Source organism: Dasypus novemcinctus, chromosome 2 (assembly GCF_030445035.2).
Source record: "Dasypus novemcinctus isolate mDasNov1 chromosome 2, mDasNov1.1.hap2, whole genome shotgun sequence".
NCBI classification, from domain to species: domain Eukaryota; kingdom Metazoa; phylum Chordata; class Mammalia; order Cingulata; family Dasypodidae; genus Dasypus; species Dasypus novemcinctus.
Genome location: NC_080674.1, coordinates 46,603,874 through 46,624,220, shown reverse-complemented (window position 1 = coordinate 46,624,220; position 20,347 = coordinate 46,603,874). Strand labels below are relative to the sequence as shown.

Sequence of the window (20,347 nt, the reverse complement as noted above, 5' to 3'; positions counted from 1 at the left end):
AGCCACCCAAAGCGAAAGAAAGGGCAGCCTGACCAGGAATGGCACCGCCCACACTTCCCGTGCCGCTGATGACAACAGAAGCGGACAAAGAAGCAAGACGCAGCAAATAGACACAGAGAACTGACAACCGGGGGAGGGGGGGGAATTAAATAAATAAATAAAATCTTTAAAAAAAAAATGAGTTGGGAGGTCATCAGAGGGGTCTTGCTTATGCACATCTCAGCAGGATCTCAGAGATAGCTAAAGTAGATACCACCCCAGGTAGTGGTGCTCCTGAGGGCTATGGAGATACCCAGGTCCTATGGTCATGACAAATGGCTCTGGAATTCAAGCCTTGCCAGTGGGCCCTACTTTGGAACTTGTGTTCCCAAATGTGATGGAGTTGGACTTAGATGTGACTTCTCTTTACATGCCTCTTCTGTTATTTTTACTGAACCTATGGTTAGTGCTGGGGTTGGTGTATGCTCAGGAGACTTGAATCTCTGGACTATCCATGTGCTAGCTGGGTCCTGAGCCTCACCAGAGCTGTAACACCTACTCTCCAGTTCATTGGACTTATGCTCCCTGTTAGGCCACTAACAGGGAGGTGAGGATGGTCAACCACCACACAAAGGAACTGAGAGCGTCTACAACTGCAAGCAGGAGAATCCCATCCATCAGCCATGTAGATCTATGACTCCTCTTGATTTAGAGGTGGAGTAGACATTGCCATCCCAGGGTCCTCAGGATGGAGGAATAAAATATGGATTAGAGTAGACTTACCGGTATTCTACTGTAGAATTATTGTGACTCTAGCAATGGAAGAAACTATATCATTTATGTGGAGACAGTGTACATGGGAGTTGCTGAGGACAGGGAGAGGGAAAAAGAAGTGTGATATGGGGACATTTTGGGGACTTGGACCTGTCCTGAATGATATTGCAGGGACAGATGCAGACATAATATATCCTGCCATAACCCACTGAATGGACTAAGAGAGACAGTAAACTAAAACATAAACTATAATCCATCCTGTGTAACAGTGTTCCAAAATGTATTCCTCAAATGCAATGACTGTGACACACTGACAAAAGAGGTTGTTGATGTGGGAGGAGTGAGGATGGGGGTGGGAAGTGGGAATATATGGGAACCTGTTATATTTTTTAATGTAACATTTTTGTGTGATCTATGTATCTTTTTGAAAAAGATAATAAGAAAATAGCAATAGAAAAAAATATATTAGAGGGATAAGAGCTGGCTCAAGTGTTTGGGTGCCTCCCTCCCACATTGGAGGTCCCAGGTTCAGTTCCCAGTGTCTCCTAAAAAAAAACCCAAAAACATTAGAGGCATATAACAGTTGATTTGAATTGGTGGAGGACAGAATTAGTGAATTAAAACACAGAGCATCTGAACTTGAAAAGACAGGGAAACAGAAAGAGAACAGAATGCTAAAAATGGAACAGGTTCTCAAGGAATTGAATGACCATGTGAAGCATGCAAACATATACATTATAGGTGTCCCAGATGGAGAAGAGAATGGAAAAGGGGCAGAAAAAAATTTGAGGAAATAATGATGAAAAACTGCTTAACCTTTATGAAAGACATAAATACCAATATCCAAAAATACAATGCCCCCCAAACAGAATAAATCTGAATAGACCTACTCTAAGATACCTACTACTCAGGTTGTCAAATGCCAGAGATTAAAGAGAAGATTCTGAAAGCAGCAAGGGAAAAGCAATGCATCATGTACAACGGAAGCTCAATATAACTAGGTGCTGATCTCTCATTAAAAACCGTGGAGTCAAGAAGGGAGTAGTGTGATGGATTTAAAGCTCTGAAGGAGAAAAATTACCAGAAAAAATTTCTTTATCTGGCAAACTGTCCTTCAAAAATGACTGTGAGATTAAAGTCTACACAGAAAAACAAAAATTGAGAGAGTTGGTTACCAAAAGACTGGATTTACAAGAGAAACTAAAGAAGGTGCTGATGCCTGAAAGGAAAAGACAAGGGTGAGAGACTTAGCAAAGAATGTAGAATTGAGTATTATTAGTAGGGGTAATTGAAAGAGTAAAAAGACAGAAAAGAGTAAGATATGACGATGGAAAGACAGGATAAAATGGATGAAGTAAGTAATACCTTTACAGTAATAACATTGATTATTAAGGGATTGAAATACCCAATCAAAAGACATAGAATGACAGAATATGAGCCATCTATATGCTGAATACAAGAGACTCACCTTAGATATAAGGACACAATCAGGCTGCAAGTGAAACATTGGAAAAAGATATTCCATGTAAATAACCAAAAAAGATCTGGGCAGCGGACTTGGCCCAGTGGTTAGGGTGTCTGTCTACCACATGGGAGGTCTGCAGTTCAAACCCCAGACCTCTTTGACCTGTGTGGAGCTGGCCCATGTGTAGTGCTGATGCGCGCAAGGAGTGCCGTGCCACGCAGGCGTGTCCCTGGCATAGGGGAGCCCCATGCACAAGGAGTGCCTCCCTTAAGGAGAGCCACCCAGTGCAAAAGAAAGTGCAGACTGCCCAGGAATGATGCCGCACACACAGAGAGCTGACACAAGATGATGCAATGAAAAGAAACACAGATTCCTGTGCCGCTGACAACAGCAGAAGCGGATAAAGAAGACGCAGCAAATAGACACAGAGAACAGACAACCAGGGTGGGGGGGAGGGGAGAGAAATAAATAAATAAATAAATCTTTAAAAAAAATGTAAAAGAAATAAAAAAAACAAAAAACAAAAAAAGATCTGGAGTAGTGATACTAGTATCAGACAAAATAGATTTCAAATGCAAAACTGTTATAAAGGATGAAGAAAGTCATTATATATTAATAAAAAGGGCAATTTACCAAGAAGAAATAATTACTAAATATTTATGCACCTGAGTGCCCCAAGATACATGAGTCACACACTGGCAAAACTGAAGGGAAAAAGAGATGTCTTTACAACACACCACTCTCAGCATTGTATAGCACATCTGAACAGAGGATAAATATAGAAACAGAGTTTGAATAATATGATAAATGAGCTAGACCTAACAGACATTTATAAAACATCACACCTAAAAACAGTAGGATATATATTCTTCTCAAGGGTTCTGTTCCAGAACAGATCATATATTGGATCACAATAAATTTATAAATTTATCAATAAATTTAAAAGATTGAAATTATACAAAGCACTTTCTCTGATCATAATTGAATGAAGTTGGAAATCAATAGCAGGTGAATAAGGGAAAATTCACAAATATATGGAAATTAAACAACACACTCAAATAATCAGTGGGTCAAAAATAAATAGCAAGAGAAATTAGTAAGCATCTTGAGATGACTGGAAATGAGAACACAGCGTCTCAAAATCTATGTGATAGAGCAAAGGCAGTACTAAGAGGGAAATTTATAGCCCTCAATGCTCACATTAGAAAGAAGAAAGAGTTAAAATTAAAGACTTCATTGCACCCCTGGAGGAACTAGGAGAAAAACACCAAACTAATCTCAAACCAAGCAGAAGGAAAGAAATAAATAAGATCAAAGCAGAAATAAATGAAATTGAGAACAACAACAAAAAACTGAGAGAATCAAGAAAACTTTGAGAAGTACAAAATTGACAAACCAGAGAGAGAGAGGATGCAAATAAATACAATCAGAAATGAGAGGCAGAACATTACATCTGACCCTGCAGAAATAAAAGAGATCATAGGAGGATACTATGAACATCTGTACACCAACAAGCTTAACAACATAGATGAGATGGACAAATTCCTAGAAACACATGAACAATATACACTGACCCTAGGAAAAAATAGAAGACCTCTGGAAATCAATCATGGGTAAAGAGATTGAAACAATCATCGAAAATCTCCCCCAAACTGAGAGAATCTACAGCTGCAAGATGGAGAATTCCATCCATCAGTCATGTGGAATCTAAATCCCCTCTTGATTTAAAGGTGGAGTGGATATTGCTATCCCAGGGGCCTCAGGATGGAGGAATAAAATATGAATTAGAGTACACTTACTGGTAATTCTACTATAGAATTACTGTGACTCTAGCAATGGAAGAAAGTATATCATTGATATGGAGACAGTAGCCATGGGAGTTGCAAGGCAGGGAAAGGAAAAAAGAGGTGTGATATGGGAGCATTTTCAGGACTTGGACTTGTCCTGAATGATATGGCAGGGACAGATGCAGGACATTATGTATCCTGCCATAACCCACTGAATGACTGGGAGAGAATGTAAATTACAACATAAACTATAACCCATGCTGTGTAGCAATGTTCCAAAATGTTCTCATCAAATACAATGAATGTACCACACTAATGAAAGAAGTTGTTGATGTGGAAGGAGTGGGGGTGTGGGGAGTGGGGTATATGGGAAGCTTTTATTTTTTTAATGTAACATTTTTTGTGATCTATGTATCTTAAAAAAAAAAAAGATAATAATAAAAAAAGTCTAAACAAACAAAAACCTCCCAAAGATGGAAAACTCAGGGCCAGATGACTTCACAGGTGAATTCTATCATTCATTCATACTAGATCTAATACCAATCTGCTCAAACTCTTTCAAATATTTAAACAGGAGGGAACATTACCAAACTCAGTCTGTTACACCAATGTCACTCTAATGTCAAAGCCATACAAAGATACTGTGAAAAAAAATTACAGACCAATTTCTCTATAGACATAAAAGACATCTACAAAATACTTGCTAACCAAATCCAAAAGCACATTAGAATAGTTATACACCATGATCAAATGAGTTTTATCCCAGGTATGCAAGAAAATCAATCAATATAATACTCCCCATTAATAAATCGAAGAAAAATCACATGATCATCCTGATTGATGCAGAAAAGGCATTTGACAAAATCAAGCAAACTTTCTTGGTAAAAATCACTCCAAAAGATAGAAATAGAAGGGAAATTCTCAAAATGCTAAAGTGTATATATGAAAAACCCACATCTAACATTGTAACTCAATGGAGAAAGACTGAAAGCATTCCATTCAATATTGTGGTAGATGGTGGCGGACTTGGCCCAGTGGTTAGGGCATCTGTCTACCACATGGGAGGTCCATGGTTCAAACCCTGGGCCTCCTTGTCCTGTGTGGAGCTGGCCCATGCACGGTGCTGATGCATGCAAAGAGTGCCCTGCTATGCAGGGGTGTCCCCTGCATGGGGGAGCCCCATGTGCAAGGAGTGCACCCCATAAGGAGAGCCACCCAGTGCGAAGGAGGGTGCAGCCTGCCCAGGAATGGCACCACATACATGGAGAGCTGACACAGCAAGATGACGCAACAAAAAGAAACACAGATTCCTGTGCCACTGACCACAACAGAAGTGGACAAAGAAGACATAACCAATAGACACAGAGAACAGACAAATGGGGTCAGGGGGAAGGAGAGAAATAAATAAATAAATCTTTAAAAAATATATATTGTGCTAGAAATTCTAGGTGGAGCAATTAGGCAAGAAAAAGGAATAAAAGTCACCAAAATAGGAAAGAAAGAAGTAAAACTTTTGCTATTCACTGATGATATGACCCTACATCTAGAAAATCCTCACAAAATCCACAACAAAGCAGCTAGAACTAATAGATGATTTCAGCAAAGTGGCAGTATACAAGATTAATATGCAAAAACCAGTAGCATTTCTATATCCTACTTTTGAGAACTCTGAGAGGATGTCAGAAAAAAAATTCATTTATAATAGTAACTAAAAGAATCATATATTTAGAAATAAACTTAACCAAGGAAAGAAAGTACCTGTATTCAGAAAATGACAAAACAGTGCTGAAAGAGACTAAAGAAGACCTAGGTAAATGGAAAGACATGCTGTGTTCATGGATTGGAAGACTAAATATTGTAAGATGTCAATTCTACCTAAGTTGATTAAAGATTTAATACAATCCCAATACAATTCCAACAGCTTTCTTTTCTTTTCTTTCTTTCTTTTTTTTTTTTTTTTACAGAAATGGAATAGGCAGTTATAAAATTTATTTGGAAGGGCAAGGGGCCCTGAAGAGCCAAAAATGTCTTAAGAAATAAGAATGAGTTTGGAGGACTCTCATTTCCTGACTTTAAAGAATATTACTTAGTTATAGTGATAAAAACAGCATGGTATTGGCATAAAGATAGACATTGAGCAATGGAACCAAATTGAGAACTCAGAAGTAGACCCTCACATCTACAGTGAAGTGATTTTTCAAGATGCTGTCAAACACACCCAGCTGGTCAGAATGTCTGTTCAACAAATGGAGCTGGGAGAAATGGATACCCATGGCTAAATGAAAGAAGACTACTATCTACTACCTTATACAAAAATTCACTCAAAATGGACCAAGGACCTAAATATGAAAACTACAAACATAAAACTCCTAAGAGGAATGGGAACACTCATCCACTGCTGGTGGGAATGCAGAGGATCCAGCCATTCTGGAGGACTGTTTGGCGGTTTCTCAAAAAGTTAGCTATGGGGAAGCAGACTTGGCCCAATGGATAGGGCATCAGCCTACCACATGGGAGGTCCATGGTTCGAACCCTGGGCCTCCTTGACCCATGTGGAGCTGGTCTATGCACAGTGCTGATGCGAGCAAGGAGTGCCCTGCCATGCAGGGGTGTCCCCTGAATAGGGGAGCCCCATGCGCAAGGAGTGCACCCAACACTGTAAGGGGAGCCACCCAACATGAAAGAAAATGCAGCCTGCCCAAGAATGGTTCCACACACACGGAGAACTGACACAGGAAGATGATGCAACAAAAAGAAACACAGATTCTCAGTACCACTGATAAGGATAGAAGTGGTCACAGAGAGCAGACAACCAGATGGGGAGGGGGAAGGGGAGAGAAATAAATAAAAAATAAATCTTAGAAATAAATAAAAAATAAATCTTAAAAAAAAAAGTTAGCTATAGATTTGCCATATGACCCACAATTCCACTGCTGGGTATATACCCGGAAGATCTGAAAATAAGGACACAAACCAATATATGTACACCAATGTTCATAGCAGCATTATATAGTATTGCCAAAAGTTGGAATCAACCCAAATGCCCACCATTGGATGAATGTATAAATAAAATGTGGTATATACGTACAGTGGAATACTACTCAACTATAAGAAGGAATACAGTACAAACACATGTGAGAACATGGATGAATCTTGAGCACCATATATTGAGTGACGTAAGCCAGGCATTGAGGGACAAATATTACATTACCTCTCTGATATGAAACAAGCAAACCCAGCTGTCTCAGAGAGCTGAAGACTGGAAGATAGGCTTAAAGGAATCTTTGGGGGAGGGGGAGGAAGGTTGCGAGCTGACGCCTACCTAGGTGAAGTCTATGACAAGCTGGAGGTAAGTATTGTACAGGGAAGGGATAAGATGGGGGCATAGGGATACCTTTGGGTGAGGCTTTGTGGGCTTGAGGGGAGCTAGGGTTGGGAGGATGGGTCCACAAGGAATTGGGGGGAGGGCAAGGGGGAACCGTTGAATATGGGAGGATGTCAGGTATATGGTTGAAACTATACTGTTGAGAAAACTCTTTAGAAAATATAATAAGGAAGGATCACGTGTTTAAGGTACTTAAGGGGGGGAAACAGGGGCAAGCTTCTAGGGAGTATGTGAGTGCTCATTTTATCATAGTGTGTTATATCATTGGGTGGAGACCCATACAATGTGTGTGAAGGTGTACCTGCATCCTGGGGAGACCTGATGTTCCCAAAGAGACGGAATTGTGTCTCTCGAGAGGATCGCTGGCTCCCAATTAGTTAGGGCAGTCTAGCATGTCAAGCCCTCAGAATCATTGCAGTATCTAAATCTGGTTCCTCAAGTAGAGAAGATTGAGTGTCATGGTGTGCCCTGAGGGGAGGGGGAGAGAGGTATAGCATGGATGGAAGCAGGGAACTGGGGGGCAATAGAAGTGCTCCACAAGATCATGCAGTGATGGACATGTCAACTTACATCTAAAGTGTATAAAAGTCTATAAACTAAAATGTAAACTATAATGTAAAACATAAGGAAACTAAAAATTTAGAAATTTGTACAGTCTAAAATATAAACAATAGTGTCAACCAAAATGGAACCATGTTTGATACCTATGTTTCAAACTTTGTACATCAACTGCAGCAAACATAACATGAACATATAAAGAGATCATTACTGGGGAAAGGGGAAAAGGGTTTGATGTTGGATATCTGGGAGTCCCCTATATTGTGTATGTGAATTACTTTGATCTAAAACTTTTTTGAAGACAAAATTAAAAATTAGAAAAAAAAAGGATGTAGACACTGAGGAAGAGATGGAATTGCCTTGCCACTCTACACACAGGGCAACACCTATTACAGTGATGAAAAGCAAAACATTAGAAACAAAGCTTTATAATATTTTTCATTTTATTCATACACCAAATTTATTTTTATTTTAGTATTTCTAAATTACTATGTATTATATTTCTAAACTTTAAACCCATCACTGTAGTTCAATTTTCTATTAATTGAACTTGGCAATATATTAGGATTCATTGTTGAAGAAGTTTTGGAGCACAGAGAGGTTCAACAATGGCAGGGGAGGAACTCTGGTTTGGGATGTTATTGATGGGGGATACATGGGTGGAGTACATATACTCTGGGCATGTGTATAGGGAACATAAATATGTTAGGATATATGTTGGGTATTTTTATAGTAGTTACAGTTACAAACGTCAACTGAGGGAGTGCTGAATTCCCACCTAGGGGAGCTCTGTCACATTCCCAAATGGAACAACCATAATCCCCCGAATGCAACGGTAAAGATCAACAAGGAAGGATGGTCCAATAATGAGCCCTTGATACTGATGACTATGCTTAGGAGTCTGTGTGCCTGAAATATGAACTAGGTCTAGAGCCTTAGGGTGCCTAAGAGTTACCTCCTGAGAGCCTCCATGTTGCTCAAATGTGGCCACTCTCTAAGCCAAACTCAGTACGTAAATGCATTACCTTCCCCCCAGCATGGGACATGACTCCCGAGGATGAGCCTCCCTAGCGCCGAGGGATTACTACCAATCACTAACTGGAGAAGCAACTAGAAAGAGACCTCAAATAAAAGGGTTAACTCAGACCAGCAGAATATCTCAGCCTACAGGTTGAATCAAGTGTTAAAAACTGCTCTTTGACCTTGAGTAAAAGGGGGAAATGGCAAAGACAATTGAGTTAATATTGCTAAGAGTCTCCCAAAAAGAGTCAGGGGGTCTTCAGAAGGGTCACACTTACACACCCCTTAGCAGGACCCCAGAAAAAGCCAAAGTGGATACAACCCTAAGTACTGGTTCTCCTGAAGGCTATGGAGATCCACAGGGTATAGAGTCATGGCAGATGGATTTGGAGCTCTGTGCAGTGTCAGAGGGCCCTACTTTGGAATTTGTGCTCCTGAATGTGACGGAGCTGGACTCAGATGTGACTTTTCTACACATGCCTCTTCTGTCACTTTTACTGAACCTGTGGTTGGTGCTAGGGATGGTCCATACTCAGGAGACTTCAATCTTTGGAATGCCCATATACCAGCTGGGCCCTGAGCCTCAGCAGAGTGGTGACTCCTACTCTCTGGTTCATTGGTCTTTCCCAGGTAAGCTAACAGGGAGGTGAAGTTGGTCAACCACCATACCAGGGAATCAAGAGTGCTTACAACTGTAAGCAGAGGAATTGCATCCATCATCCATGTGGAATCTAAGCCCTCTCTTGATCTAGAGGTGGAGGGGACATCGCCATCCCAGGGTCCACAGAATGGAGGAATAAAATATGGACTAGGGTGAACTTACTGATATTCTACTATAAAACTATTGTGAAAAGTAATAGAAGAAATTTTAGCATTGGGGTGGAGAAAGTGGCCACAGTAGTTGCTGAGGGCAGGGAGAGGGTAGAAGAGATATGATGTGGGGGCATTTTTGGGATTTTGAGTTGTCCTTAATGATATTGCAGAGTCAGATGCTGGACTTTATATATCCTGCCATAACCCACTAAATGCACTGAGGGAGAGTGCAAACTACAGGGTAAACTATTATCTGTGTAGGGCAGCAGTGCCCCAAAGTGTGTTCACCAAGTGCAATGAGTGTGCCGCAATGATGAGGGAGGTTGTTGGTGTGGGAGGAGTGGGGTAGGGTGGTTGGTGGGTATACAGGAACTTTTTATATTTTTTAGTGCAACATATTTTGTGTGATGTATATATCTTCAAAAAAATACAATTTACAAAAATGATGTGGTGGGGGGTGGGGAGTGGGTTATATGGGAACCTCTTATGTTTTTGTTTTTTTAATGTAATGTTTCTTGTGATCTTTTTACTTTAATTTAAAAAAATTAAAAATAAAATAAAAGATTAAAAAAAAAACTCCTAGGAAAAAACCATAGGAAAACATCTTCAAGATCTTATGGTAGGGGGAAACCGACTTTGGCCCAGTGGTTAGGGCGTCGGTCTACCACATGGGAGGTCCGCGGTTCAAGCCCCGGGCCTCCTTGACCCGTGTGGAGCTGGCCCATGCGCAGTGCTGATGCGCACAAGGAGTGCCGTGCTACACAGGGGTGTCCCCCGCGTAGGGGAGCCCCACGCGCAAGGAGTGCGCCCATAAGGAGAGCCGCCCAGCGCGAAGGAGGGAGCAGCCTGCCGAGGAATGGCGCCACCCACACTTCCCGTGCCGCTGACAACAACAGAAGCGGACAAAGAAACAAGACGCAGCAAAAAGACACAGAAAACAGACAACCGGGGGAGGGGAGGGGAATTAAATAAAAATGAAAATAAATCTTAAAAAAAAAAAAAAAGATCTTATGGTAGGTGGTGATTTCTTAAACCTTATGCCAAACCATGAGCAACAAAAGAAAAAAATAGATTAATTGTACCTCGTCCAAGTTAAACAGTTTAAGAAATGACTTTTTTAAGAAGGTGAAAAGGTAGTCTATTCATTGGGGGAAATATTTTAGAAACCATGTATCTGATAAGGGTTTGATCTCCATGTTATATATAGAGATCATACAACTCAATTAAAAAAAGATAAGAAACCCAATTTTTAAAATGGGCAAAAATCTTAAAAAGACATTTTTCTAAAGAAGAAATACAGATGGCCAACAAGCACATGAAAAGATGCTCTACATCAGTAGCTGTTAGGGAAATGCAGATCAAAACTACAATGAAATATTATTTCACACCCTACAGAAAGTCTGTTATTTAAAAAAATAGGGAAACGGACTTTGGCCCAGTGGTTAGGGCGTCCGTCTACCATATGGGAGGTCCGCGGTTCAAACACCGGGCCTCCTTGACCCGTGTGGAGCTGGCCATGCGCAGCGCTGATGCGCGCAAGGAGTGCCGTGCCACGCAAGGGTGTCCCCCGCGTGGGGGAGCCCCACGCACAAGGAGTGCGCCTGTGAGGAAAGCCGCCCAGCGTGAAAAGAAAGAGCAGCCTGCCCAGGAATGGCGCCGCCCACACTTCCCGTGCCGCTGACGACAACAGAAGCGGACAAAGAAACAAGACGCAGCAAATAGACACCAAGAACAGACAACCAGGGGAGGGGGGGGAATTAAATAAATAAAATAAATCTTTAAAAAAAAAAAAAAATAGAAAACTACAAGTGCTAGAGAGGATGTGGAGAGTTGGGAACACTCTTTCACTTTTGGTGGGAGTGTAAAATAGTGTAGCCTCTGTGATGGAGGACAGTTTGGTGGGTCCTCAGGAAGCTAAATATAGAACTGCCATATGATCCAGCAATCCCACTACTAGGAATATATTCAGAAGAAGTGAAAGCAAGGCTGTGAACAGACATTTGCACACCGATGTTTATAGTGACATTATTCACAATTGCTAAAAGATGGGAACACACAAGTGTTGATCAACCAATGAATGGATAAACAAAATGTGGTACATACATTCAATGGAATACTATGCTGTTTTAAGAAGAAATGCACTAGGGATGCTTAATGATGGGGATTGTAAATGTGGGGAAATGGTTAGGGTTGATGGTAGCACAGTATAATCAACACTGCTAATTTATAAATGTGATTGTGGCTGAAAGGGATAGTCTAGGGATGTTAATGTCAATTGAAAGAAAGCTAGAGGATAATCTAGGGACTTTAGGACAGTGATTTTGGTGGTGGATGATGATTGTGCTTAATAATACAAGTACAAGGATGTTCCTCCATTGCAAGTTGTATTAGTCAGCCAAAGGGGTGCTGTTGTAAAATATCAGAAATTGGTTGGTTTTCATAAAAGATATTTATTTGGGGTAGGAGATTACAGATACCAGGCCATAAAGCTTAAATTACTTCCCTCATCCAAGTCTATTTTTATGTGTTGGAGCAAAATGGCTGCTGATGGCTGTGAGGGTTCAGGCTTCCTGGGTTCTTCCCTTCCAGGGTCTTGCTTCTCTCTGGGTTCAAGGTTCCTTTCTTCCTGGGGCTGGCTTCTCTTTCCTCTGTGTGCTTACTTTCTGGGGCTCCAATTTAAGGCTTCAGCATCAAACCCCAACATAAAAACTCCAACATTAAGAACCCTCAACTCTGTCCTTTGCCATGCCTTTTATTTGTGAGCCCCTACCCACCAAGGGGCAGGGACTCAACACCCTAATGACATGGCCCAATCAAAGCCCTAATCATAACTCAGTCATGCCCAGGTACAGACCAGATTACAAACAAAATTCAATATCTATTTTTGGAATTCATAACCATATAAAACTTCTGCACAAGTTGTTAAGAATATTGATATGCATGGGAAAATATAACTAATGTAACATGTGGACTATAGTTAACAGTAATATTGTATTATTTTTACAGCGATGGCAAGGAAGATACTATATCAATGCTAAGGATCAATAATGGGGTGGTAGATAGGGATATGGGATTTTTTCCTTTTGGAGTAATGAAAATGTTGTGAAATAGAATGAGCTGATGACAGCACAAATTTGTGTTGAAACTGAGAGCCACTGAGTGTATACTTTGGATAGATTGTAAAGGTAGGAGACCATAGAACACAGTGAATCCCATGGTGATGACGGACTTTGGTTAACAGCACAAATATAAGAATGTTCTTTCATGAACTATAACAACATACAATGTGCTAATACATGGTGTTAATAATAGGATGGTTTGTGGAAAAAATACACAAAATATAAGCTATGAACTATAGATATCACTAATATTATAACTGTGTTCTTTTATCATTTGTAACAAATATATTGCAACAATGTAAGTTGTTATTGGTGGGTGGATGTATGGGAATCCTGTATGGCATGTATGATTGATTTGTTAAGTCACAACTTCTCAACAAAAAAACAAAACAAAAACCTGGGAGCAGATGTGGCTCAAACAGTTGAGCACCCATCTCCCACATGGTTCAGTTCCTGGTGCTTCCTAAAGAAAAATAAAGCAAACCAACAACAAGCAAAAAACAAACAAACAAACAAACAAACAAACACAAACAATAAGGAGGCAACAAGCAGACAATGAGTAGAAATAATGAGCACAACCAAATACCAGTGAGCTAAACAGACAATGGATCCATCTGAGAGGAAGAAAGAAAACCCTGCTTTGGAAAGTGACTTGAAAATTCACCCCAAGAATTTAGGGTGAATTTGCTTAGGCAAAGGAAGTTGCTTTTTGTTGGTAGTGCTGGTCCAGGGGTTGTTGAAGAGTGGCTTCCTAGACCTGCTGGTATCCTGGTACTTTTACTGGGTGGCAGCCTGGCTCTGCCTCAGGCATGAGTGCTCAGAGAATAGCTGATCCTTAAAACTGTTAACTAAAAGCACCAGAGAAACAAACCTCAATTCTGCCACCAGCATTGTGTGGTCTCCAAAGCATATCATTTCGCAATTCCATTCTGTTTCCCTTCCCACAAGTTAACTGGGGCGTTTGGCAGCTGTGTTGCAGAGTCAGCGGGAACAGTTCTGTTTTCCCTTTACTGCCTGGTGACAACTAAAACTTGAGTGAGTTCTTAACCCCAACTGTGCTTTTGAAAGTTTTTCCAAACACAAGGAGGCTGCTAAATGAACAAGAGTCTTAAAACTGTATGAAAGTCATCAGCAAGAGGCCTGAAGAAAGGATGTTCAAATGAAAACACCATGAGAACAGAAGAAGTCATCTTATGTGTGATTCACTTGTATACCCTAGAAACAGACCATAATAACTAGTAATAAAACCATGCCATACATGAAAAAAAAAAACACTACAAAAATAGCATGTGCATCATGACCCCGTTTTGGTAAAACACAGGATATATTAAAATGTACAAATGATTTATTGCTTTCTTACTATGTGCTGAGAACTTTATTATTAAGTGGTTTTATACTTTATTATTAAGTGGTTTATGTACAATTGACTAAAAAACTTGGGGAGGTGGTTCTATTTATCCCCATTTTATAGCTGAGAAAGCTAAAGGTATGAAATTTAACCAATTTGCCCTAAGTTACATTGTAATATGTGGGACAAGTCCGTGATTCATTAGAATAGTGTATATATCTGCAAAGATAAAAGACTGGAAGGAATAGACCATATTTCATTTGGGAAAGGGTAATGGGTGATTTTTGTATTATTTTGCTTATGTGTATTTTCTAATTTGTCTCCAAGGCATGTCTTTTGGTAACAGAAAGATATTTTTTAAATAAGAAAATGAAACCAAGTGGTTTATAAATGAGTGAAATATATTTACTGTGTAAGGATGATGAAAAAGTTTGAGTGAATTCTCTTTATTCTATTTGTGAAACTCTAAAGACTTCCATAATAGCAATGTCTAACTTAAGTAACTCAAGACATTGGATACTGATCCTACGGATGAAACGAACATTAACAGAACTTGAAGAGTATAGGATATTCTCTCTGGAAGTGCTTAATTTCTGAAATAAAGAGTATTTGTAGAGTAAACCTTGCAATAATTTCCCAAAGACTCCACAAAGAGCAATGGAAGGGTCTAGATGTCTGATTGGTGTATGAGAGGAATTCAAAACCCTATGAAAATCACCATTCTGCCCAGTGGTGTTTTGCATTAGTGACTCAAAAAATTTTCTCTTTCCACATTTCTTGTGACATATACAATACTTTTGCTGAATTCTAGAGTCCAAATGATGGTGTATGAATCCAAGGATGTTGTATCTCAAAATGCCATTTTTGTTTGTTTCCTTCTATCATTTTCAGTGACGAGTGGTTCCCTCAAACAGGAACAATGGAGCAATATAATAGCCTCAGAGATGGTACAAAGGGTGAACAGAAGAAATTCCACCCCCACCTCGTTCTTTGACAATAACAAGAGTTATATAAACAACTAAGATAAAGTTGGAAGGAAAGGCAGGGGCCGGGCCAGATGACCCAGAGCTTTGTGATAGGCTGAAGATTTGTTCCAAACGCACTTGTTAATCAAGGAGTGAGGTCATCCCATTTATATTTAGAATGTTTGTCAGCCTCTACGATATTGACATCGTAGGCTGTACAATTTTTTGTTGTTGTTGTGGGGAGCTAGCCTGTGCGTTGTAGGTGTTTAGCACTAAATTCCAGTAGCACCGACTCCCCCAGTTGTGACAACCAAAAATATGTTTGATAGTGCAAAATGTCTCTTGAAGGGGATGGGGAGCAAATCACTCCAGGTGAGAACCACTGATTTAGAAAAATAACCAATTTGATCCCTGTGTGGAGAATAGATTACAGTGGGGCAAGATAAAAAACAGACCAGTTCAGAGGCTGTGGCAGTTTCTAAGGAAAGAGAGACTAGGTGTTTGGACTTCAGTGCAACTAGCAGATATGGGAGAAAGGAGAGAGCTTTATGATATGTTTTGCAGATACAATTTACATAACTTGCTGATGGACTGAATACATAAATGAAGCAGAGAGAGAAATAAGTGATTAACTCCTAGTTTAGGGCTTGAGCAATCTGGTGGTACCAAAATGGGGAACAACGTCAGAAAACCAGATTTTGTTTTGATTTTCTTTATTAGAGAGGTTGTGGGTTTACAGAATAATCATGTATAAAATAAAGATTCACATAAACAATTGTATTATTAACACCTTGAATTCCTGTAGAGCATTTGTTACAATTGATGATCGCATGCTTTAATAATTGTACTATTTACTACAGTCCATAGGGTTCACTGTATAGTATAGTTCCATGTATTTTTTAAGTCTTTATTCTTTTACCATATACACCATCTAACATTTCTCCTTTTAATTACATTCAGATATAAGTTTAAGTGCTGTTAATTGTGTTACACTGCTGTGCTACCATCACTACTGTCCATCATCAGAACATTTTCATCATTCCAAATTGGAACCCTGTACATTTTAAGCTTTAACTTTCTGTTCCCTATCCCCACCCCATCACCTGGTAACCTGTATTTTAGATTCTGACTCTAGGAGTTTTCTTATTGTAATTATTTCAAGTAAGTGAGACCGTGCAATATTTGTCCTTTCGTGTCTGGCTTATTTCACTCAAGGTTCTTCCATATTATTGCATGTATCAGGAGTTCATTCCTTTTTACAGCTGAATAATATTCCATTGTATGGATATACTATATTTTATTTATCCATTCATTGGTTGATGGACTTAGGTTGCTTCCATCTTTTGGTAATTGTGAATAATGCCACTATGATCATTGGTGTGAAAATATCTTGTTGAGTCCCTACTTTCAATTATTTGCGGTAGATACCTAGTAGTGGGATTGCTGGGTCATAGGTTAGTTCTATACTTTACTTTCTGAGGAACCACCAAACTCTCTTCCACAGTGGGTACACCATTTTACATTGCCACCAGCCATGAATTAGTGTTTCTATTTCTGTGCATCCTATCCAACACTTGTTATTTTCCATTTTAAAAATAGCAACCATTCTAATGGCTGTGACATATCTCATTGTGGTTTTGATTTGCATTTCCCTGATGGCTAATGATGTTGAGCATTTTTTTCATGTGATTTTTAGCCATTTATATATCTTCTTTGGAGAGATGTCTATTCACGTCTTTGGCCCATTTTTTACAATTGGGTTGTTTGTCTTTTTGTTGTTAAATTGAGGGATTTCTTTATATATTCTGGATATTAAACCTTTATTGAATATGGTTTCCAAATATTTTCTCCCATTGTGTAAGTTGTTCTACTTTCATCAAAAAGTCATTTGATGCATGAAAGTTTTAAATTTTGGTGAGATCCCATTTATTTTTTACTTTGTTGCTTGTGCTTTAGGTATAATGGCTAAGAAACCATTGCCTAACACAAGGTCCTGGAGATGCTTCCCTACATTTTCTTCTAGGCATTTGAAATAGTTTTGAAAAACCTATATTTATGTATCTGATCCATTTAGAAAACCAGGTTTTGAGTGGCAATAGGGGAGTCTTATGTCCTGATTTGCCTGTTACATTTGGGATGCCTGTAGACATCCATCTGGAGATGTTAATTCATCAGGAGTGAGGTAGAGTGAGCGATATAAAATTGGCATTTACTAGTATATGGAAGGTGTTTAAGCCATGGGCATGAGTGAAGTCATAGGGAACATATGTAGATAGAGAAGAGAAGGGAACCCAAGACAGATTTCTGGGACACTCCAGGAATCTGATGTCAAGCAGAGGAAGAGGAAATAGCGAGCGAGATTGAGAGGATTAGTGAAAGATGAGGAAGTGAAAGTGTGCATGCTTAGTGTCACAGAAACCATATGAAGATGCTGTTCAGGAAAGAGTAAATGGCTTATGGTGTGAGATAATAATGAGTGATCTTAAGAAGTAAGACAGAAAAGTGATGGAAGTCATTGGTAGCCTAAATAAAAGCAGCCAGAGAAAGGAATTGTGAGGACAGAAACTCAAAAACTTTACTGTGAAGAGAGCAGAGCAATTGGCTGTAGCTGGAAGGAGATGTGCTAGGAGCTATAAACAGGCCCAAAGTTATGCAGGGTTGGTCTCTTTCTAACCTATGACCCCAACCTTTTTCTCCAGTGGCAACCACAGCTTTGATTTTTCTATTGTCATAGGGATAGTATATGACAGGGATAGATGATAGAAAGACTGATGCTTATAAACACAAATACATTTTAAGAGGGTCCAGAGCCTCTGGGTATTTAAGTATTAGCATCAGCCTCCTTAATGGTAGCTTTTCTAGCCATGTAAAGGCGCAGTGAGCCCTTTGGCCCTGTGCATCCTGCACCTTCAGGAATGATGCCAGGTGCTCAGATAGCAAAGGGATAGCGGCACTAGAGGACAGAGCTCCCCAAACTCTAGGAGTTCCTAGGGTGGGAGGACCGCCAGGGCCCAGGGAAGACCTGCCTCTCTAAAGTGCTGTGAGCATCCTGGTCAGACCACGTTCAATCTACCTGCTTGGACCAAGGTCTGGGGCCTGGTCTCCACCCCAGGGGACCCAGATCTCAGAGCCCTTGCGATATTTGCCCTGGTGGGAGACTTGGGAAATCAAAGACCCTGGATACATCACTATAATCCCCATCTGGAACAGTGTGGCGGCTAAATTGATGCTCGATTATTTATAAAGAAATGAATGAATAACCGAGTGAAGGGATGTATCTAGTTCTGCTGCAAAGCAACTTGTACCATCCTATATGGACCCAGCTTTCAGGGTGTCAGTGTTAGACTAAACTATATTCTTTGTGAGTCCAAAATGGCCCATGTGCATCCTCCAAGGGCTCAGGAATGTCAGAGAAATTTATTGTAATGTTTCCTGGTTTCCTAGAATCTTCTCCAAAAAAGGAACATATTGCTTTCCTTCCCTATAGGCCTTTAACAGCAAGACGTACTTTTTTTTTTCAGACTTTCCGGAAAACCTCACCCTTGGACCAAGATCAAGAAAAGAAAACTTCAGGTTTTTCTCTGATCAAATGCAAGGAAGATTTTGACTAAAGCTTTCATCTCTAAGGAATGCTGTGTTTCCTTTTGCCAAAATATATGATTAACTGGCCTTGGGCCTGAGGGGCTGTGGCTGGGCATGGCCTGTGGAAACCCAGGGCTATTGGAGCCTGCTGAGACTGTTTCTGCCAAAAATCCAGTCGTGCAGCTGTTTTCCCCAGGCTGCCACGCAGACTCACAAATTCCTTAAACCCCTTTCCCCAGCACAAATCCAAAGTCTTCCTAAGACTTTGACTCTTCCTTATATCAGTTGCCACTTCACCTTTCAGAGTGACCCTAAATTGCAATATTTTAGGGAAAAAAATGATTCTCTTTCCTCAGGAAAACAAACCACATATAATATTCATTTTCCTGTCAAGGGCAATTATGGTCTGTCTCCCTTGAAAGTTAGGAGAGAACATATGAGTCTGGTAACTACCTAAGAACAAGGCTTTTAGTTGGTTTTAGCCCTTTCTCCAACCCCAACCTATTTTGACCAAGTCCATAAAAGGCCCCCCAAGCTCCTTTTAGAGCCTTGGAGGCACCTGTGAGGGGGGAACTGGTGGTTGAGAAGTCAGAGGTCAACCTTCTGAGAAATTTTTCTGGACTGTCTATGCTACACTCTTCCACTGTTGTGCATTCCAATCCATTCTTCACAGTACACTAAAGTAGCTTTTTAAAATAAAATCTGATGATGTTAACACCCAAAATCCCATACAGCTAATATGGTTTGGCCCCTGGCCATGTCTCCTGTTTTCTCTCTCACCCTCTGCTCCAGCTACACAGTCTTCATTCAGTTCCTTGAATCTGTCATGCTCCATCCCACAATAAGCCTTTGCACATGCTTTTCTGTCTTCCTCCATCATCTAGTTAATGTCCACACTTCATTCAGACTGCAACTCAGTGATGCCTCCACCAACACCATGAACCAGGTAACTCCTCCTTTTCCCTTCATCTCTTCTACTTAGCATTCACTTACATTTGTTCTGTTTTTTTTTTTTTTTAAAGATTTATTTTTGTTTATTTAATTCCCTTCCCCTCCCCCGGTTGTCTGTTTTCTGTATCTTTTTGCTGCGTCTTGTTTCTTTGTCCGCTTCTGTTGTCGTCAGCGGCACAGGAAGTGTGGGCGGCGCCATTCCTCGGCAGGCTGCTCCCTCCTTCGCTCTGGGCGGCTCTCCTTATGGGTGCACTCCTTGCGCGTGGGGCTCCCCTACGCGGGGGACACCCCTGTGTGGCACGGCACTCCTTGTGCGCATCAGCACTGCGCATGGGCCAGCTCCACACGGGTCAAGGAGGCCCGGGGCTTGAACCGCTGACCTCCCATGTGGTAGACGGACGACCTAACCACTGGCCCAAAGTCCGTTTCCCTGTTCTGTTGTTAAGACTATAATAATTTCTATCAGGATAGGAGGTGCTTTCTTCTACTTCTTTTTTTTTTTTTTTTGGCTAGCTTTTTTATATCTAACACAATGTTAACACTTAGATACTCAATAAATATTTGCTGAGTTGGTGAATGAACACATCATAAGGACAAGCGG

General features: G+C 40.3%; 1 long non-coding RNA gene across 1 annotated transcript; it reads left to right on the top strand.

The window, feature by feature from the left end:
* Positions 1-15,457: 15,457 nt before the first annotated feature.
* On the top strand, positions 15,458-18,839 carry LOC131280070 (uncharacterized). The gene is made up of 2 exons (XR_009187651.1): positions 15,458-15,585; positions 18,735-18,839. It is a non-coding gene; the product is annotated as an uncharacterized lncRNA (long non-coding RNA).
* Positions 18,840-20,347: the final 1,508 nt, after the last annotated feature.